Source organism: Diadema setosum, chromosome 1 (genome assembly GCF_964275005.1).
Source record: "Diadema setosum chromosome 1, eeDiaSeto1, whole genome shotgun sequence".
Classification (NCBI taxonomy): Eukaryota; Metazoa; Echinodermata; class Echinoidea; order Diadematoida; family Diadematidae; genus Diadema; species Diadema setosum.
In genome coordinates this window covers 15,516,031-15,539,893 of record NC_092685.1, presented here as the reverse complement: position 1 = coordinate 15,539,893, position 23,863 = coordinate 15,516,031, and the positions used below count along the sequence as shown (strand labels likewise).

The 23,863-nt window shown below is 36.7% G+C and overlaps 1 protein-coding gene across 1 annotated transcript in view; it reads left to right on the top strand.

Annotated features, from left to right (window-relative positions):
- The first annotated feature begins 13,059 nt into the window (after window positions 1–13,059).
- LOC140227399 (uncharacterized) overlaps window positions 13,060–23,863 on the top strand; it is a 34,858-nt gene continuing 24,054 nt past the window's right edge. Inside the window, exon 1 of the mRNA XM_072307807.1 lies at window positions 13,060–13,222. The gene's annotated coding sequence lies outside the window, so the exon portion shown is untranslated. The remainder of the gene's footprint in view (window positions 13,223–23,863) is intronic.

Below are 23,863 nucleotides of genomic sequence, written 5' to 3'. Positions count from 1 at the left end.
GCGTAATTTCATTGAGGAAGATTTCATTTAAAAAGAGTCAAACTCGAGATAGATTTGAAAAACAAAAAGGAAGACTGATACATGTCGATCTTGTGACGGAAGGCAGGAACTCATTGTCTTATTTCTCAGAAAGACGTATTGCAATGGTTGTCCGTTTATCCCTATACATGTGTGCGTCTTCCCCGCATGACTTGTCAGTATTGCAAACGGTTGCCATTTATGCTTTGCATGATTAATATCAATCTACCTGCATGCGTACTCCAGATTTTATTCGAGATGACGGAACATGAACGAGTGACCCGATTCCTCTCAAGCAGACTTTTATTGGCTTGATGATTTGAAACGAGCCCTTCCCAATTTTCCACGTGATACGAGCATCCAAGTACAAATTGCATTTCCATTTAAACACAGGGAAGGCGCCTCCGTAGCCCCACGGCCTATGTCAACTTCATTTAGAATTTAAAGTGAGTCATTAAAAGTCGATTAGACGCACTTGAACTGATTCGTTAGGAGCCCCAAATGTCTACTGGAAGGTTCCTCTCGATTTTTTTTTTCTCCCTCGCCACACGTTGTGTGCATAGCGGAGGAAATCGCGTATGTCGAGTGGGCTTTTTATGACAGTCACTGTTATTCAATGAAAATAGTCTTTAGCGTTGGCATTTTGAGGCAACCCGTGTTTACGTTTTCATTCACGCACTTGGCGCACTTGCCAAAATCATGTCTTTATAGCTGATTCCATGTTATAATTTTATGTACATTTCAGGGCTGATTTTCTAATTGGCACGCTTTCACATGATATCTAACTGTGCGAAGACAAAATCAAACTGTTCGCAGATAAAACATGAGACAAACTTCAAATTGCCGTCTTTTCCCTTTCTTAATAATTGCATTTATACTTCCTAATATCTATCAAATAAATTGCTAATATCTGAGGGAAATGTCATGCAGTGGTATGCCTACTTAGGAATTTTTAACTTGTTAACCATGTTAACTCTCTCGGTGAACAAAATGCACATTTAGAGATTTATTGAATAGCAAAGTAAAACTTTGAAGTGTTCAGGATCAATCTCCTGATCTAATCTTGATATATCAGACAGGATCGATTAAAATGCGATTAGAAAAGGCAAACAACAACAAATTTGGAGTCAGTTCGGAAAACATTGCTTCAGAAAAGGATTACACGATTCTTGTATACTGCAATGTTTTCCGAGGTCCTTAAGAGGGCCTCGGACCAAGGGGTTGGAAAGTGGCTTTGTGAGACTTCGCTCCTGTACAGACTCGTTTTGGGCCATTCGCTGCTTACGGAAAGCAAAAATAAACAAGACAGTCTGCAGAAGCATTGTAATGACGCTTCGACCATACCATTTCGTTCTTTCCTCACTGAAAGAGTTGCTTGTGCTGCTGGCGATGTGAAAATGAAACAAGAAATTTTCTCGTCGAAGAAATCCTGTCAACACCGATTCCGTTTATAAGTTATACTTTTCAATATCATAAACAGTCAAACAAGCAGAGAAAGGAGCCGCCCTTACTGCTCAGGGTAATCTGCCTGAGCTCACTCATCTGTTGGGTGGAACAGCAGATAGGTCAAACTTTGTTCTATCCCGAAGAAGAAGAGGGGTATTCCGACAAGAATGTCGTCCTTATCTGAATAATATTATTTGACACCGGTCCTGGGTAACAGTATCACTCTTATATACACACTCCTTTATCGAATTATGAACAAATACAAGTAAAAGAATCTCTGTAAATATGCATGCCTTGAGATATTAATCAGTATAAGCTTTCGAACGGCGGTAGATTTTATGATCTGTATTATTTTTATGTTTTCTTCTTCTTTTCACATTGATGGAGGGCTGCTATTTGCCAGCTGAAAAGTGCAATCCCCCTTTGGGAGTCTTCTCCTCCTCGTATCTTCCCGCCACTTCTTCCGCTTTTGTTCTAGCCTCCGTGTTCTGCGTGCCAATCCATACCTGCCGCTAATATGGCAACTCCTGATGTATTTGAAATGCATTCCTTTCCATTCACTAGTTGCTTAAAAAAATGAAGGAAAGCTTGCCCAGTGCCATTTCATTTTTTTTTCTCCTTTTATCAGCGTCGAGTAGTTGAAAATAGAGAAACACTCAACATCAACATAAGAACTCTTTGTACATTCTGTTTAAAAAAGTGAAAATAAAGTTTGAATCATTGACTGACTCAGGGAACATGGAACGACCTCACGAGGGAACTGCCGCTATGTGATCAGTGATATCCATGTTTGCTGATTTTAGACATTAACTTTGAAAAAAAAAACCACAAGTTTAGATTTATGAAGCACCTTCGGGTTATTTCGTCAGCCTATCTTGAAAATTGTATTTTCGTATGTATTTTGCAACCGATAGTCAGCAGCCAGATTTCTTCACAAAAGAAGAGCTTTTGCCTGTGTCATATAAATTCATGCCTTCAAGCCTGACTTATATGTAATCAAATCTTGACAGTTCATTTGTAAAAAGAAAAGAAGTCCATTATCTCCAGATTTCGGGTACTTTATTTTGATCTTCCTCTTTCAGTCAAACGGCACGAAATAGGCAGAGAAGGAACTGATCTGAGCTCCCACACCTATTAGGGGTATCGAAAAAAAGGCGCTATGAGACGCTCTTCGGGTTCTAAATTTCTTCTTTCACACGCTGGAAACTATTAATTTGCAGCTTAACTTGCGCATACTTGGCCAGCCTTCGTGGATTTTTAAGAAAGGAGTCTTGAACGAAAAAGAAATCCCCACCCTATCTCATTTCAATTCCCCAGGCTGGGGAAAGTCGAGCAGATAGCCTGTCATAATGTATTGGGAGCCGGCGCCGCTAACTTCTGGGCCCATCCGCTTTCGGTGACGAGTGATTTCGCCGTAATTGACAGAGATGTTGAAAATATTAGGGATGATGCGCGGAGACAGACGGAAATCACACGAAATGATCACGTTTTGACCATGTTTTTATCAAACGATCGAAACGATCAATGAAACGATCGATGCTTAAATGCGTCATACATTTGGAGAGCTAAGCGAGGAATTACATTTAAAATTATTCACTTACTATAATTCTTTTTTTTTCAGTTTTTGCCTTGAACTGTATTCAATGATCTACAATTGCAAAGAAAGCTATGAATCGATTCAACGAAAAGTGGTGTTTGCCAGCAATACTACAACTGCGAAATATCAAAAAGGAGCAAAACAACCTATATATCTTGTGTTCAAGTCCTTTTCATATGTAGCTTCTATTTCTCTGTATCGGGACACTACAGTATAGGTGACGAATTTTCATTACACATTACTGTTATTATGATGAAATCTCATGCGCTGTAAAGATATTTATTACAGAAGGATGTGCCAAAAGAATGATCCATCACTAGTGTGACGAAATGTAAGCGCTCTAAAGAGGCGTTTATCCTGTTTCATGTTTTTTTTTTTTTTGTAGTAGAATATTTTGTTTTCCCGTACAGTGTTCGCAACATATTTTGGGCTGACTGCTAAGACGCTTCTTACAAATTGTCTGCTCCTGCTAGATAATTAAAAAAAAAAAACAAAGAGTCTTTTTAATCCATCTCTCTGAGCCACCTATTTTGTTGTGGTATTGGTTTTAATGGTCTTTCTTTTCGACGGAGGCAACTGCGTTGGCAATTGGATCATGTTCCCTTTTTCTTTTCTTTTTTGATAATGGAAATAAATAAACTATTGAATTGAATTGAATTGAAACAACTAGAAAAAAAATCCAAATACTGATGACACATATAAAAAAAGACAAATTAATGCTAAATCAGGGCACTTTCAAAAGCGTTTCTAGATATTAGAGTTTTAAGGAGACATTATTCTTAACTGGCTGGCTATCGCTGTCTTACTTTCAGATATAATAATGTTCTCTTTTAGTTCAACTCTCATGAGGCATGAGGAACATCACATCATACCATATGAGGGTTTTTTTTTTCTGTCGTGTCGGTATACTGAAACGTGGGTAGTGGATCATAATGTGAAGACTCTATATATTTTTCTTTTTCTCTTTTTCGTTAAATGCATTTTGCATGTTTGTTTCTTTCATTTTAAATCCTTCCTAACGGCAGGAGTATAGATGCCAGTATGTGTTTTGAGACAAAGACAATCTCCATCGAGCTTTGGGAATATGCCTCCCAGTCATCGTGCACTGTCCACTGGATAATGCAAAGTAGATTTGGAATATCAAGTCCAGGCTCCCATATATTCTCTTATCATACCGTGAGCTCTTTTCAACATGAGAGAATGTCCATAATGAGTTGAAGTCTTATTTTGTTGTCAATTTTTCGTCCACAGTCTTGTTGTACCTCACCCACGTTGTGACCAAATTTTACACATAAACATGCACATAAGTTTGCCCACTGCAGTACTGGGTACATACATAAGTATAACTTCTCTTATAAAATGTGCTACTGACATGACTGATTATATCATAATCATGCGGAACTACATCGGCTCATTGTATGGATTGCCTAGGAAGGCCGTACAGATGGCCAAAAAATTAATGAGCATGACACATCTGTAAGTCTTGGTTAATTGTAAGGAAAATAATGTCGAAAATCTGAATCATCAACTTCTTTCTCCTCAACAATGATATTCCAAAATGCGGTTGTTATAAGAATTTTTGGCCCTCATACACACATCCAAGATCATCCACTCATTCCGACAGCATTTCCAAAGCTCAGCGAAAGGATTCTTTTAGTTTCTGCACCCCAAAATGCAGTAGTATTTCATCACACACTCCGCATTTCCCTTCAACAGACATACCCCTATTACAGATTGAAATTTATCTTTTATAACACTTTTACAACGCTTCAAAATGAAATCAATGTCACTTTTGTATTGTTACTTTCTCTTGGCAAAAAACAATACGGAGAGTATTGAATACTCAGAATATGTAACTAATATGAACTGCTAATATTGTGTTGTTCGGGGTATGCTACCCAAACAGTAAGATTTTGTGAAATTGTCATGATCTTCTGTCAGGTGCTGGACAGTAAGATACATTTTAATTGCAACTGATTGACAAATCGTCCTTCATTGACGTAGATTGATAAGCACCGATTATTAAGTGCTTATGTGTTAGCCATGATTTTTTTTTTTTAAATCATACGATTATACAAACTCGAATGGGATTTGAAAAACTCCAATCAATCGGTGCTTATTTACGTCGATGAGGACCAATTTGTCAATTAGTGCAATGAAGAACAACTCGACGGAAGAATGCACTGATTTGAATAAATATACCAGTGCCCGCCGTGTGCTTCAAGGAATCAGAACCAGCACTGGCTATCGGGCTGAATCTCGGTAGTCTAGTGGATACGACCCCTGTCTAGAGTCGCGACGTCATTGGTTCGAATCCAAAGCAAGTATGTTTTATTAGCGGATCCAGAGGAGAAGCCCCGGGCACGCCCCCATTTTTTGTTAAAACAAAAGAAAGAAAAAGAAAAAAAAAGGAAAGGGGGCGTAGGCGCCCCCTTTTTGCTTGCTTGTCAGCCGATAATACCCGGAAGTGGCACGAGAAACAAAAAAAAAAAAAAAAAAAAATGCGCGCTCCCTCCCCCCTTTTCGGAAATTCCTGGATCCGCCCCTGCATATGACGATTTTTTTTTTCTAATTATGGCTACTACTAAAAGACTGCATTATAGGTGCTTATGTATTTACGTCCATGAAGGGCAATTTGTTAATCAGCTGCAGACAATGATATTATGTGTAATTAATGATGAAAACGTCTGGTGAATAGATCGTCGATTTCCAACACGATGAGAAAATTTAAACAGACAAGCAAATGCTTCATTCCTATACACAAGTGTTTCTTCCTTGGAAAATAAGCCAAAAGAACAGAACTTGATCTTACGTTCAAATTTGGGGTTTTATTTCTCGTCCGATCGAAGTTCCACGAATGTTCTTTCAACAAATAAATAATGTATGTCTTTCTTCATGCTACGTATAGGTATAATTATTGACACTGGTCAATCGAAATTGATGTCATGTTGCGTTTATCTAGCACAGAAACTAAGAGTTTCAGTTTTACCGAATTCTAAGTTTCTCCTTGGCAAACGTTTTGATAAATGCGTAGTGGAATAAATGGATCGTGTTTTTTAAATACCTCTTGAGAGTACGACCTCTATGATTATGAATGGTGGCGGAAGTGAGGGATGACCTGAAAATATTAGAATACCCTGAGAGATTCACAAGAAGGAAGTCTTTGAGCCAGCGCCCTTAATCTTTTTAATTCGCCGAGCCACTTAAAGGCAATTTGGAGGTAATCTCTGGGATTTTGTTGGATCAATTTGCGAGACAATGTATGACAGGGAAAACCTGGTTCGTCTAGCGGAATAACTAACAAAATGAATATTTTCTATGCGACATACAGAACTGCGGGCGACTTTTGCAACAGAACAAGCATTTGATGACATCTCTACTAAAAGAAAAAGAATTTAAAAAATGGGGGAAAAATAATCGAACATGTGAGAGTACACATACAAGCAAAACTAGTACAATTCCAGAATAGAAATGAACAGATAGCAAAGAAAGACAGAATAAAAAAAAAATATCTTTTTTCATTTAGTATTTTGCTGTCGTTAAATATCTTCAATTGTTGGATCAGGTGTAAGTATCTGTCATAACATTATGAAATTTCTTTGCGGCATGGCGGTGGTGCAAACAATTTGATTTTTAGTTCAATATTTATATCGTTTCTCGAAAAAAAAAAAAATCCGAGAATGGTTGGCATAATGAATAAAATCTGAATAAAGTTTTGGGCCAATACTTCATTTCTCTATGAAATAATGACAATACCGGAAAGTTTGATGGCTCACCCTCAAATTATTCGGTCCTCAAGAAATGTAAAGCAAATCAGTGTTGCCACGAATTCTTATTCTACGGAATAAGAGATAAAAAAAAAGAGGAGAGGATAAAAAACAAAAAACAAAACGGTGATGACAGCGCTTATAAATCTAACAAGTACAATGGATAGTGTTTACTGGAGAAGATAGAGAGAGGTGGAGAACGAATGGTTTGAAGACTGCTGAGTTTCTATTTCAAATGGTTTTAAAAAGATAACTTTACATGAAACGATTTTAATCGCATTCGAAAGTTGTTTTCTCTCATTTATATGTAGATATGCCAATCATAAATCACGCACACACTTTCACACACACACACACACACACACACACACACACACACATATATATATATATATATATATATATATGTACATACTCATACATACATACATACATACATACACATACACATCAAGTTTATTTCATTATTATAATGTAACTGCATTTATTGTAGTTCTCAAATGTCACTTACAGGAGAGTTCCAAACCCTGTAGGGCCGGTATAATGAAATGAATTCTTTGCTGATGACATTTTCAGAAAGGGTGAACGAACTCATCAGACTACCCTAAGGATTATGTTATGGAAGAATATTTTCTGCCTGGGGATCATGGAGATAGAAATGCGCGGAATAGCCTGTCTGCATGATCATTACTCATTGAATACAAATCTTTCATTTTGAATTCTTACATTTAGAAAGAATGCAATCAGTATGCGGATCAGTAAGAATGTAATTATTCAGTCGAGCAGGTCAATGAACGTTTATTATCACTTGGTCAAAATATAAGATAGTAATTAAATCAATCGTTATTAAATGGTATCAGTTAAAATATCGACACACTTGTTGATATCATAATATTTGGTAGCTACATCTTACCCATCGAGGGGAGAGAATCGATGTCAATGATATGACCTGAAATTTTAAAACAGCATAGCAGAAAAGACATAGTGGTTTTGATAGGAAAGCAAGGTAAATCAAGATCACCGTATCGTTTGGCACGCTTTTTCTACGTGTGCTTGTCTGCTAAATCTCTTCCGCAGCTGTTCTCACTGTATCGAATAGCAGGTAATCTGGGCTAATTGTAGATAAAATTAGGTCATGGGAACGTCGCCCTCTCTGTCATTCTGTGCAGGCTACGAAAGTGTTGTGCGTGATTCATTAAACGATGACATTCAGCCTGTGATGATCTAAAGTAGATGTTAAAGTAATTAACCATTTTCACGCCTTATAGCTGGTGGGGACAGTAACACACAAGCTCCTCATGGTCTCATTTCATTAAAAAATGTTATGAATGCAATTTTGTGCCCGCTTGGCAACTTGTTGCAGCAACAGCCAACCATGAAGCAAGATTTTTGTCACTACCATGACTCTTGCCATTGCATCAAGAGCTGCAATCATATAGATTTGTTATGGCATGGGGCACTTGACTTGACTGCGATGTCCCGAGTTTCGAATCCTGCCAAGTGTAACACGACTGTACAAGATGTTCTGCTCATATTAATCCCTCTTTATCCAGGTGAAAAAAAACCAAACAAACTAGATATCCGTCAGTGCTATACTGTTATAGGAAGGGCATCTGTCAGTGAGAGAAGACCAAGTGCTTTTCTATAATTCACTATTATAGAGCCGGGTTTCTCAACCAGTGAGCCGTGAAGCTCTCACAGGTGGGCCAAAATGAAAAAAAAAATAATATGTGATCTAACTCTGCCTCAAGTCGAATTGTCGGGGCTAAAGGTTTAGGAGCACTGCTATATAGAGGCTATATACCCCATGTGACTATGACTATGTAATCATCATCATTATTGTCCTCACACGAGACCATCTTAACAAACGAATTAGGGATGGTTCGTGAAAAAAATCATCCCCGAGGAAAGCGACACTAACATTGATATGGACAGACAGTCTGCACCTGAGAGCCATCCTATATAGAAAAGACAAATATCTTCACCGAACTTGTCTCACCTACCGGAGTATGCTTTTCAGCAAAGTCTTTCGTCCAGCACAAAGATGTCCTGATCTTGTGCAGTCCTGGTCTTTACTGGTACAAGTTTTCAGCTCGTTGCACCCGTACATGGCACCATATCCTCTAAGAACTATATATGCAAAGCACGAGTCGCGGTAAATTGTGCAATATGATAATATGTCCTAATTTAATGATTTGGGCCATTTAATCATATTGCAACCGTCCATCTCCTCAAGAAATTACCGAAAACAAAAGAGAGTTCAAAATACAAGGCATTTCATGACATATTACTCAAAAATGTGTTGTGGTTTACACATTCTTGTTACAGAAGACGACACCACCTCTAGAATTCGAGAGATGTACAGTTCTGTTGGAGATGGGGCTTCAGGTTATCAACGTTTTTTATGTTTTTTTTTTATCAATTCAAATCTTATTTGATGAAAATTGGGATTGAGAAAATTGAGATATCCAAAACAAAGTGATCCCAATAAAAAGTGCGACTTACCTTTTATTAGGATCGCTTTGTTTTACTTTGCTTTTAGATATCTCAGCCATTTCAAAACCGATTTTAATCAAATAAACTTCAAATTCCTCTTATTGTACGCTACTTAACGTCTTATACGGTATAGTGGATGCTACTACTAGTATCTCCCAAAAAAGTTAAAAGCTGAATCCTCACCTCAACCAACACTATACAATCAGCTTAAGAATTAATGAGACTTGAACAAAATTTGCCTCTATGCCTAAACCTCAATATTTTATCAGACAAAGAGCTCAGCCTATTTGAATCCTTATCAAAGAGTAGTCTGAATGCTGGCCTCATCATGCTACCCTCAAACATGTCTTTCTCAATTGGAATTTGAATTATCTCTACTTAAGAACAACCTCATTGCGTGACACATAGTGATAAGCTTTCTGGAAATGACAGGAATGTAGTAAATTTTCTATTTACTTATGATAACAAAGGTATATAATAGTAATAACAATACGGTTTCGTCTCAATGCCCTCTATCTTAGGGGACATTTCAGTGATGCCACAGATGGCTTTTCTTGAATGAAATAGTTTTATCTTGTCTAAAATTGCCTTATCAGTTCATCTCTTACATCCACTTTTAGCTAATAAGTGGTTGCCTTGCTAAAAGCCTGACGAAAGATCGTTCGCTCAGATAGTCGCCAATGTTAATAAGACCCATTTTGAAAGAACACATAATTATCGAGCGCGCCCAGCATTTGGTCCTTCGAGTTTAATGATATTACTAAACAAAATTGACTTAATTCAAGGCGACATCCTCCCTCTATGAAAATTGTTCAGTATGCTGCACTTTTTGAAAAAAAAAAAAAACTTTACTGGAAGCTGTAGATCGCCTTGTGTAGTTAGTCGCTAAAAGTACTACAGAAAGTGACAAATTGAACAAACCAACGTTTCTGTCTGCACAAACAGTATATGACGCAATGTATGACGCGATGCTTCCCAGAAGTTCGTGGTCTTCGTATTCCTAGCATTATCCATGACAACTGACTCGTAGACACTCACGCCTTGCACTAAACAACACGGTTTTCTTTTTGTTTTCAAATCCTGAAGACCTCGATCATACAAAATACTGCCAAAGAGGAAAAGATAAAAACACGTGACGAAAACAGGTTGATTACCATAAGTTGACGTCACATTATTGACACTGTTCATTTACAGTAAGGACCTTTTGGTAATGAGAACAACAGTGATTAAGACACAAACTTTATGAACCTCCTCCGCCTTCGCTGCCAGAAAGACTGAAACAATAATAATTTTACTCTTTCTTGAATGGAGGGAGTGCACATCGTCACTAAGTCCATTTGGTTTACGTCCTTTGTAAGATTTTTTGCTATCCTCGAGGCTGACACAGGAAATTGGGACCCACATCAAGTTTGCAGTGCTCAAACAGGATGCTGTATTTTATTTTGTGCATCAATTATTAAACGAGGAGACACGCACTGCGTGCGCGTGATTCAAAAGCGAGCACACATGAGCCTGTTTTGGTGTATTGATATCATATCAAATAACACGGCCACGGATCTGCCCGTACGTCCTTTACAAAATAAAACAGTTAGACCCGAAATGGACCATTTCCCACGCGTGTGTTGGAAACGACATTTTGCTCATAAACTCAAGTCTCTATGGCACTGCTTCCGTGCATCATATCTAGGCTACTTTAGATCGAATGCAAAAACACCAGTGTTAAAACATTCACTCGTTTTTGTTTTTTTATTTCATATCAACGGCATGATATATCCTTCAGTATTTATTACATATGAACATGTACAAAGATGAACATGAACATTTCAAGGATTGTAACTATTAATATCTATATCTATATCTATATCTACATCTATATCTGTATCTATATCTATATCTATATCTATATCTATATCTATATCTATGTCTATATCTATATCTATATCTATATCTATATCTATATCTATATCTACATCTACATCCATATCTGTATCTATATCTATATCTATATCTATATCTATATCTATATCTATATCTATATCTATATCTATATCTATGTCTATGTCTATATCTATATCTATATCTATATCTATATCTATATCTATATCTATAGCTATATCTATATCTATATCTATATCTATATCTATATCTATATCTATATCTATATCTATATCTATATCTATATCTATATCTATATCTATATCTATATCTATATCTATATCTATATCCATACAACCAACACATACACACAAACACACTCAGATATGTATATATATATGACCCTACACTATAGTTTTATAGTTATTTGGCCATCATCAATTTAGGTAAGGGAGATCAGAAGATTAAGATAATATGTATAGCATGTGGACACATTTTCGCGCATGCGCACACACTTGCACATCGCATTATACGAAAGAATGTAGGGCAAACCAATGTCTAAGAGAGTAAAGCAAGGGATAATGACTGTGAAATTTCATGTTGCTCGATGCACAAAGAAATATCTAACGGAAGGTGAATGATGCAAAACGACGAAAAATGATAGAGGCAACCTGACAACCGGAAAATATAAAATGATATATGATGACGTGTCTACTTTGAGCGTGTAATGATTAATGTATGAAAAGAGAAAGTACGGTTACTGTTTACGCAGAGTGCATCGCATTTCCAACAGATATGATCAGTGTACCTGTTTACAATACGGTGTATTGTCTCTCTCCTTTTCCTTTTCCCATTCTTTTGATATAATGTTTTCTACACACACAGACACACATAATGTATTATGTACTTAGTATCACATAATGTAACCATGATGTTTATAATATAGATAGGTACATGTATTGATAAATGAATATAGACCTATTCGTTTACATACGTGTTATATATATACGTATGATATGTATACAATATAATTATATATATATATGAATATATATATATTTATTTATACACACACACACACACACACATATACATATATATATATATATATATTCGGACGTTATATCGCTCTGGAATAACACGGCAGGGCCACCGGTATGAAGTGGTGTAGATGATGATCACACAAACAAACAGACACACGATCAATCTACGACCTTTGGACTTGTGACATAAAGCAGAGGTTTCACGGTTTCTGAAATAAGTTCGATGATTATGCAGCAAAAAAAAAAAAAAAAAAAAAATGTGTTCAGTCTTCGTCATTCCCTGCAAGTGGAATGGAAATGTTACCAAGAGCAAGCGTATACCTAAATTCGTCGGCATTGGAAGGTGTTTGACCAATCACCGATTTTGTGGGCGTTTCCGTCTTAAAGTAGTCGGTGTGCGCCTGGCAGGAATGACGTTACATGTCGTAATACCAAGTATAGAAAAAAAAAAGGAAAACTTTTTGTCATGGTAGCAAATACAGTGTCAGACATTTGAGATAATGGCTTGTGAAAAGTTATGATGTCACAATGTCATATCGATGATAAAAACTGTAAACACGTGCGCCAACTGAAGCTGCAGCTGCCTCGTGAAACAAAATTTGGCGCCACGGCGTATGCGCAGGAGGATGAATGAGGATGAATTACGAGCGGGCTGGTCTGCCAGTCGCCATGACAACCCAGCCGCTATCACAGGTTGGTTGAATGGCTGTATAAAACGCCAGACTTGGAGGAGTGGGAGGACATTTCGGGAAATAGACGTGAACGGGCAGTAACGACTGCGGCTCCAGCTAAACCGCGAAGGATTTCAATACAAGAAACAAAAGAAAAAACTAAAACGACAAAGAGGACTGTTACATCGACGTCTTGAAGCTGGTGGTACACGTCAACAAGTTTAAAATCTGCTGGCAGAACACATCAACAAGAACAAGAACACTACCATCCATTCGCCTTTCGCCTTCGAAAAACGTCACAAATTTCAGGTAAGTATTCTTTTTCTTTTTCCCCCGAGATCCAAGTTTGTCATTGTATGCATGTCAATTGAAATATGCAAAGACTGACACCTTGCCTTTATGACTCGTTGATAAAACAGTTTGGATATGACGCCGATAGACTGTTTTTGTGTGTTTTTGTCAAATACAACAAGGGACTCATTTTTTTTCTTCAAAAACGTAAAACATTTCTTTATATTTCTAAGTGTTACACACAGTTGTTCTAACACTTCCCCTATCTCACAGACATACCTGGCACAGTTAGAAAGGATAAAAAAAATTAACAAAAATCTTACCCTGTCTGCCGTTTTGTCATTCCATGATCTGTCACCCATTTCTTGATAGTACAATACTGCTTTGTGCTAAATACCTCTTACACAGAACATTTTCAGAGGGCCCTGACACTGGAATTGTGTAATTAATTTCTAGCTTGGATCTACTGGAAAAATTCAGCTAGATTTAAACCAACTCCACGAAATCTTTTTAGTCTGAAAACATGTAGCTGAATTTCCGTGTCTATACTTACCGGCTTTTTCGTATTACAGTTTCCTACTCTTATTCTTGAGTATCTTTAAAGCGACGCTATGTGTGCCTGAAGTTTTTGAACGTCTATTGATAGTCATTAATGAAAGCCATTTTCTGGTTTGCTGACTAATTCCCAGTTGAGTCCATCCGTCGTCAAGCAGGATTTTCGTCTTTGTTGAAATTTGAATTAACACAACTAAACTTCTGTCCATCACACACAGATTGATTTTTGCCGTTAAAATTTCCAAAATAGTTCATGACATTAACAGTAACATATACACATACCGATACCAAGAAGGAAACGATGCTTGTGCTCTGTAAGTTTTTTTTTTTTCTCTTAACTTCCACGTCACAGATGTCGAAATTGGCGAGTATTGTAGAAACAAACAAACCCTCTTAAAATCTTTGATTCACCAGTCGTGAAGCGAGTCCACACATTCTGGTAATCAAGAAAGTGTTTGGGATCGTATAATTCCTGTAAATCACTGTGATCGTATAATTCCTGTAAATCACTGTGATCGTATAATTCCTGTACATCATTGTGATAAGTCCATTCTGCTGTCTACATTAGTGGCACACATTAGCATTTTACCACGTTTTTAGCTTATTAATTCTAAGTTACCCTGCAACAACGAACTTTGACCTGTTGAAACTGATTGATAATGACGATAAAATATGAAATTTGATTATTGTTATATTACCGCTTTCGTGTCACGAACACGTGAGAGTAGCCGAGATGTTTCTCTTTACCGAGGTGGGTGTGCACAGGGTAGCAGATCTGAAGTCAGTGAAAGAGTTGAAATTTGAAATTTTCTTCGTAACGAGCTACGAATCTGGATCACCTCGAAAAAAAAAAACAAACAACCAAAACCTCAGCGCAGTGTTAGTCACTCTGCGAGAGTGCCTTATGAGTTCCGCGCTGATGGGTGAAAATAGCTTACTAGTACACTTGCAGTTGAGGAAAATGCCCAGAGGATTTGGATTTGGCAGTACCGGAAAATTCTACCGATTGATCAGTGGCCTTATGTGGGTCGAGTGTGGCACAGGCATTTCTCTCCCCCCCCCCCACCCCCCCCCCCCCCCACTGCTCGCATCCCAACTCTCCAACACTCTTCTTTACCATCTAACTACTGTCATTTTTCCTATCTAATCCTGCATTATGAACTTGATGGTGCCGATGAATGAAGTCAAAATGTATAGCTTTCTCAGCATCAGATGGCTTTTGTTTTTTACCAATGCTACTAACTACAAATAGATATTTATTTCAACTGGGATATTTCTGTCCTTATACGAGGATTTACTATCAGAATTATTGTTATTGATGCGAGTTTGCCATATTTCTGGATATGTTTTTTTTTCTTTTTATTGTGGGATATACTTGTTGTTACTGCGGGTTTGGCATTCCAACTCGTTCGGTTATCCCTCTCATGTTGTGTTATTGGATGTGCTCCTGTGGAGTTTGCTACCTGTTGTATAAACCCAAAGACATGACTAATGCTTCTTCTGCATGTAATTCTATCCGTGTTGGTCGGTTCGTGTAACCGTATGACTAGTTTACATAACAAGAGAAAAACGCCGTACGCACTCGATTCCTGTTTCGGATCGACAAAAATAATGATAAATGCTAAAGGGGGCGGAGAAAATGTGTAATAAGGGTCTAGGGACTAGGGTGGGGAGTTGGTTTGTGATGTCACTGTATGAAAGAAGATCTGCCGCCGACAAAAAAAGAAAAAGAAAAAAAGAGAAGAAATCTTTGTGGATGTGTACGACTCTTGTCACACGGTTGATGCCAGCTTTACGGGTGGCTATTGAAGGCGGACGGCCGCGATACCACTAAACCGCCATTACCTCAAGGGCTCCGGGAGTGGGCGGGAGATGCGGCCTCTTAAGGATCCATTGGTGGCGGAGAAATTTGAACCCTCGAGTTTCCCACTGCGGGCAGATTAGCACCGATAGGAGACGGGGTAAGGACGTTTTCACTTCGTTGATTTATCTCCTCTGGACACGCTAGGCGGACTCGGCAGTGAAAGCATGAATGACGAATAGCGAGGTACACAATGCCGTTGATATATTCATACTTAGACATTGCTAGATGTGTGTACATCAGAAAATAGGTGTGAATGAAAAGATGCATTTATGATGTGTGTGAACTTATATCTATGTTAAACACATTGCAGAGTTTTGTGTTTGGTTTTTTTTTTTTTTTTTTTGCGTGGAAACCCTCAGGCGATAATCGTCATAGAGAGAAAATTGTAAGTTTTTGTATGTCAAGAACGCCGTCGTAAAAAAAAAAAAAGACGCCCTGAATTGTTAAACTCATCTCAATCTTAATTGTTACACTGTAAATCTGACAAAAACGTCTAGATGATACTTCCAACAGTGGATGAGAGTAACTATTTTAAGTAAAAGTATGAAAAGAGGAATGAGAAGAAGAAGTTCAAAGTTATCTAAAAATAATCCGAGAATGATGGTTTTTATTGATGACAGCATTTTGAAGATTTTAAAAATCAAGTACATGTATCAAAATAATGGTTTTGTGTGTCTTACAAAAATATTGTCATTAGACAAAATCCTGACAGAAGTTAAATCTTGAGAGGATAACGTTTTGCCATGATTCCACAGATATTACAGATATTTGATAGTTGAAATTATCTCTATAGCTTTGTAAGTTGATTTTTTAATTATATTTGGCGCTGCATTTTTGAATTGTGCCTAAATCGTAATGCACATGCTTTGGAGGTCTACTAAGTATTCCAGTGCATAGCATTCGCGCAGTTATTCATCCCAAATTATGAGCAATTAATCAAAACTGAATGCGTGTTTTAACTGAATACGGACAGTGACGGCTGAAGACAATCTCTTCAAGGCTACTTCGAGCAGATAGATCGAGAAATTGGAATTGCTTTTACGAACTCTTGCATCTCGGAAAATTAATGACAGACAAAAGGGACTGTATAATATTGCCACAAACACTTCTTAAAAAGTATCAGATCTGCGTGGTTTATAAGATGAACAACAGTACGTCTATCGAGAATTACGAAATGACTGAGTAATCGGCGTGGAGTGCACATAAGAAACCGAAAGTTATGCACTCTACCAAAATGTTACGTTTATACATTACATGAATGTATACCTGTAAACTACATCATATCGTCTTGCAAAATGCGCTCACTGAGCATAATGGTATTGTAACAACTTTTTTTTTTTTGTATGTGACGCATTCATAACGACTGCACAAAATATGTGAGTACGTGCATGTGTGTGTGTTTACAGAGTATTGGACGGAAATAGATGCTATCAGCTATACCTGCACACTATCAACACTAAAGCGTACCACACTATATACGACTCTTGCTACATGTTATCTGATATCACCTATTATGTAAAACATGAATATTTTCACTGTTGACAATAAATCGATAGCAGGACATACCGGTGATAAAATCACTTGGAAGTGACCTATTTTCGTTCTTGTTTAGATTAAAAGAAAAAAAATCATAAAAAGCAAGTTTGCTCTTATGCGTATACAAAATCGCAGATATTAGGTCTCCTATCAGCAAATCAAACTTGGGCATTTGGTGTTTGCGAAAGACTCAATTATGACATGGCAGAGATGAGAATCAACGACTGTACCATGAATGCCATACAGGAGGGACACGATATACACTAAAAGCTTTTACAAAGCATAATCTTGAGAGAGTAATGTGATTATAGTATAATTGTAGAATATTATCGTCCAAATCATTCAACAATAAAGTGGCAATAAGTATTTTCTTAATATACACTTTACTTACCTTATAGTAACAAAATCAACTTGGCTTACACGAGGACAACTGAAATAAGACAGACAAAAGATAGTCCAAAGAAGTGCATATTACTCAGATCGAAAATGCATGACAGCTTTAACATTCAGAGCAGCCTAGGCAGTGTGCTCCGGATCTTGTTTCGGAGGAAACCTTGAATATCTGGGAGAACATACAATGTTGGTATAAAATCTGATCATTGGTATCGGAATTATCATGACGCAACTTGTCGTACAAGGGGTAAAGACACCACAAAAAAAAGACAGTAAAAGGCATGAGTTGACAAACTATGATGGTTGATGTTGGGTTCATTGATCATGCTACTTGTATCTAAATTCGCATTTGTGTGATGTAGAATTTTAAAATCTATACATATATGCTTAAATACCTTATGTATTTTGATTATTGTTCATATTCAACACATTTATAAACTGATGATCCTTTTACTTCTTTACTGCTGATTAGTCTTATATACTAATAAATAAATGAATAGATAAAAAGTATGTAAAAATAGTTTAACGTATTAAAGAGGTTAGTTTTTTTTAAAACAATTGTAGCAAAGTGAGGATTATCATTGGAATAAGGCAATGATATGCAGTGTAGAAATCAACTTAATGAAATTGAAATTGGTATGTTAGTGAGTGTTTGTCATCGGCTTTATTCTATTTCAATGCTATAAAAGTCAGTGTAATACGATATACTGTATTTTGAGGAAAGAAAAGAGATACCGGGGTGCAAAAGAACTCACAAAACAGCTACTCTTGGCGTACAATATCAATATTCGCAAGTATGCGCTTTTGTATAGAATTATTGCGGGTATGACTATCTTGTGTAATTTATCCAGTTATTTACTTGAATTCTGTCTAAATTCAATACTTTTTTATTCTTTGAAGGTATGTTATATATAGGCCTACTCTACCGCATGAATCGAAATTATTTGACTGATGACTCTTTTTTCCATGATTTCTAATAACATTTTGTATGCGCAAATATCAAAATGTGTGTTTGACTTTATCATTGTTATTAGCTTATACCAGCCTATAATAGCGTAACACTTTGAATTAAAATACAAACGGACCCGGTGTTTGTATTGATTATAATGGTAAGACATTAGAATAGTTCATCAGATATCGCTGACGGCTTTAACAAATTATCTTCTCTAAAAGAACACGTGGATTTTTAATTTCCATTGTATATATATGTGTGTGTGTATACGGATTATAAACTGGGACTTTACCATGAAGAAAACAAACAAACAAACAAAGACAACTTTAGTGCTCTTTTCTCGAAATATCGCAGAGAGTGTTCATCTGCTATTTATTCAATTCAACTTTAGTTTCATTTCTATTAAATAAACAGGGAAAATTATACACAATGCAGTAACAGAACATACTAGCAAAGACTTTAAAAGATTTATGGGAAAGTTGGTGTTAATCCCCGTGACACAACCGGGAAAACATAGAGCAAACATGGGCCAAGCGTTTTTCCCCTTTTTTAAGAGTAAATAAAAAGGCCCTGAGCATTGCATGAATACGAAAATTATCAAGAGTAAATATTCAAATTCCGTAGGAATAATCGGAATATCAGTTTTTAACATCATATGGAAATAGTCAAATCTAAGTCATCTAAGTATTCAGTGTGTTCACTAATACTGTTACGCAGAACAGAAGTTTACTAACTCCAAACTACGAGTATTACGAAATGAAGTATAAGTATTTTGGTCAAAATTTAGATTCTCTGCTTTCATTTACCTGTGATCTGAGAATTAAACATGAAGGGTATAAAAACTCGTTGGATCTTTCCGGTCAGCAAAGCAGCCTTTACTTTTACGAGGTGAGTGACAAACACAATGTTTTGTATTGTTAAACTAGTGTGTTATAAAAACGAAATAAACAAACACATCATTGTTTAAATCGAAGTGTAACAACAATGGTATGTTGTTTTTTTTAAACAACTGTGATTGCAAAAGCAAATTATAAAATGATTATGACATCATCTTAAAAGAGTTGCAACTGTATACGTTTTGAAGGTATCATTTTTCACTTCTGGTCAAAGTTTAGTTGGTTAATCGGCTTGCTGCCTCACACTTCTTCGATGAGCTGCATTTCTTTCTTTCCTTCTTCTTCTTCTTCTTTGCAGAGTGTTTTGGTTTGTAATGAAATTTGACTAAACTTTGATCTATTGTTGCATGACGAGGACAACCAGAAGATGTGAAACTGGGCTTAGTGAATACACGCTGCGGAAGGATGCCGTCATTGCCTAAGATAGACAATAAGAATTCTAAAGATGGCTATTATCAAAAAGTTGGAAGTATTACTTTTTAAAGTTCATTGTGTGCTCATGTGGTATGATAGGATTAGAAGAAACTATATACAATCGAGGAAAAGGAATTTTTCAAAATACCCTACTTTCCATTTTTTGTTTTCTCTTTATTTCATATTAATAACATTTCAAACAAACAAGAGGAGTCCTGAAATGTAAAAGCACGTTCTCGATTGACCACCCTTTAAAGAGATATATTTATAAAGTAAAAATAAAAACAAAACAAACGTCAGATTGATTTGTGTTAATGCATTTTACCTCGACGTATGAATGATGTGGACATATATTGATTTTTTTTTTCCGGGAGGTAGGCAAGAAAAGATAACACACACTTTACCGTTATCCTAATGTCAACCGTCAAATTATATGAATGAGTGTAATTGAAATATTGGTGCCATACGTTGATAAAGCCATTATGGAATTAGACTTGACATTTTGTCTTCTCATCCTCGGCCTATGTTTCCCTTTGCTAATTAAATAGCTGAAATAGGTTTTGGAAGCTGCTATATACAACAGCAATTACGACGTCATAAGCCTAATTTTTATGAACTGCAAGACGTCACAGCAAGGTGTCGATTCCTGCATTTTTTCTTCTTTTGATTCCTTCTTTTAAGCAAGACTTGCGCTATCGTCCACTAGCACCGCATTGGGCTACATGGCCATGAATTCGCCTGATGATTGGTTGCCGAGGGTCTTAATTCGTCGTAATGGATAATTCTATTCGGGCGGATATTGGAACAGACGCTTCCGTGGCGGGACATGCGACAACGGCGAGATAGAGATCGGCCGATTATCACTTAGCATGCTTAAGGCTGGTCCAAGCGAGGGCGTTTGGGAGGGGTTTAATCATAAGATGGGCTGCGCTAGGCATGAACCGGTCTTAAGGCGTCGGATGTACTCTGCACCCCGCAAATAAAAATCGAGCAAAGAGAGAAGCTCGCCAAAAGTTTCTCGCAAGTGTATCATATTGGGATGAGAAGAAAAAGAAAGGTTAAAAATCTGTATTTAACACATTTTGTACCTAGAGGCAGAATACAAAATAACTGAATAAAAACCCGAGATATCAAAAATGACTTTAATCAGTCATCCTTAGGTTTCATTTGACGGGCCGTTGAGTGCCATGTGAAGAGAAAGAAATTACCTGAAAGTCATTGAATATTCTGTACTAAAAACAAACAAACAAACAAATAAACAAACAAACAAACAAACGATGACGACAACGACACGAATGATGATCGTCGACGATATAGATCCGTTATGGAAACCTCCTGTGCTTTTACGTCTTCGCCTGTAGCCATGGTAACTGCTGATGTAATTCTGTCTTCAGATTACGTTTCATACTTCTTGCAAATCTCCTCGTCTTCTAATTGGTGCATGAGAGATAGTAAGCAAAATTAACAAGAAAATAGCATTTTAGGTAAGTGGACACATTTCAGATTGTTTAGACAATGGCAATGATCGTAATTAATATTCATTATAACGATGACATTTAAGATGATTGCCCTATATCTTCATCGTGATTCCGAATTTCGTTATTAACACCAAGGCATCAAAGACCACCCTCTCTTCCTTATGTTATCGCTACTTTTGGCATCGCTCTTATCATCAACAGCATCATACAGTTTGATTTTTTTCCATAAAACTCATACATAATTTACTTTACATAATGACGTGTATTTTGAACAAAAAAGAACATTATAGATTAATAATATAACAATTATGATAATCTTTAATGTATTTCAACAAATACGATAAAATAAAAGAAAGTCAATAACACACTAATTTCCAGTTATACTGAGAAAAAGAAAACAAGTGCAGGAGTCTGTCATCATAAACTGATGCTTGGTAGTGATGATAGCCTAGGAAAACATAGAAAAAGAAACACCAGCGTTACCTTTATCTTTATCATAATCATTATCATCATCGTCATGGTTTGATTACTGTTACAGACGAGGCTGCAGAACGCCCAGGGGACTGACTGTCTATGCAAATATTCAAATAAATTTCTTTTTTCTTTACCTTATAAAAATACTGATAATGATAATAATACGTTTTTATATAGCGCAATTCAACACAATAAATAATTTCTCGAAGCGCTTTACAAACAAAAATATTATGAATATCAACATTTGAATAACACGGTTTGAATACAGATACAGACGTCCATACGAAATAACAAACCAAATGAAACCATTGAACCTAACGGAAAAGTTCTTGTGTACTCGTGATATTACTGATATTTGTAGGCTAAACGAAATAAGTGAGTTTTCAATTGTTTTTGGAGAGTCTGCCCTGATGACAGGTAACATGTTTTTGCACTTCTGTATTTGTTTCCATTTCAGCGTATCAAATATTTTTATAATACTTCTGAAGTCTCAGCTTTAGGAGTTATTAGAGAGAGAAAGAGGAAGAAATAGTCAAACCACACAGGAAAAGCGAAATGGCTTCATTTCAGATGAAAAATCTAATCTCATGGTTGATTTGATTTCCTCTGAATTTCTAGATTGCCATAGTATAGCGAAGACGCCTATGAGCTCTGAATCCAGACACTAATATCATATCCAAAGTTGTGACCTTTGTGTTTCGAGAAAAGGAATAAACCCATAGACCTCATAAGCGTCAATCGAGCAATAAGTGTCCGGGGCCACTTGAGCTGTTGACGTCCAATTATATCTTTATTACTAAATAATGAACTGTGGGAATCTATCAAAAGGCTTATGGGAGAGAGGGCAGGGGGACAGAGATCAATAAATGCAATAAGAGACCTGGCAGAGACTACGCATCACGTGGTCACACAACAAAAACAACAACAACAACAACAACAACAACAACAACAACAACAACAACAACAACAACAACAACAACAACAACATCCGTCCTAGCTTCGCCATCTCCTTTTTCCCCGTTGTCATGGTGACAGGTCAGTGACACCAAACCGCGACAACTTAAAAACCATTAAAATGTACTTTTTCGCGGTTACCTCTCTGTTTCCATGTTTGAGAGATTGGTACTCCTACGGGGTTTTAGTATACTTTTTTGTAACATTCGTAACCTCCCTGTATTTCAGAACTGAGAAGTGACGTCATACTTTATAAAGGTGGCATCTAAATAAAAAGCATATGGAAGGGATATACCGTATGTTTTTTCCTACAGTAAGGTCATTTCGAGGGAATGAAGCCTAAATATGCATGTGAATTGAGTAAATGCAGCAACACTAGTAGAACACATCAGCAAAGTTTTAAGAAAACCGAACAATCTGTTGAAAAGTTATGAATTTTTAAAGTTTCGGAAAAAGCCATTGCTGGGTGTGAAGACTTGCGCAGTTTGTGACGTTACGAATGCACAACAATAAGAAGAAAATAAAAAGAAAATTCCAAAAAATTCTTATATTTGAAAAGTACACTTTCCCTCACTTGCTATTGACGTATATGTGAACTTTGGTGAAGGGTATGTTATTCCCCCAGTATTTTGATAGAGTTAAGTGAAATATCGTTATGTATGCCTACTCGTATTCTAGAAAAGTTAAAATGATTATGTTGAAATTTCTTTACATCGTCTTTAAAACAGTGTCCATTATACGTGACGTCTAAAAGTGTAATCTCATCCATCTATTGTTGCATCGAAACTTAAAAGTGCATAACTTTTAAACTTATTTTTTTTTCGATTTTCCTCACACTTCGCGAATGCATTCTATACTAATATTGCTGCATTCCCTCAATTCACATGTATGTATGAAGGTATTATTCTATTGTCTGCACATACTTCTTCCTTCTTATCTTTTGTGGTTTTTTTAATTGTTTAAAGGTTTGTGATACTCAATAATACACCACTAAGTTTGGTTTTCTGTCTCGAACCTATTCTGTACCCCTGTGTTGTCCCGTCTTGATTGTAATCAGCATTGTATAGCGCAGTCCCTCTCGAATCTGTCTTTATTTTACAGCGGAACTTTATCGCCCATAAACCCAGCGCTTTGCGTAATATG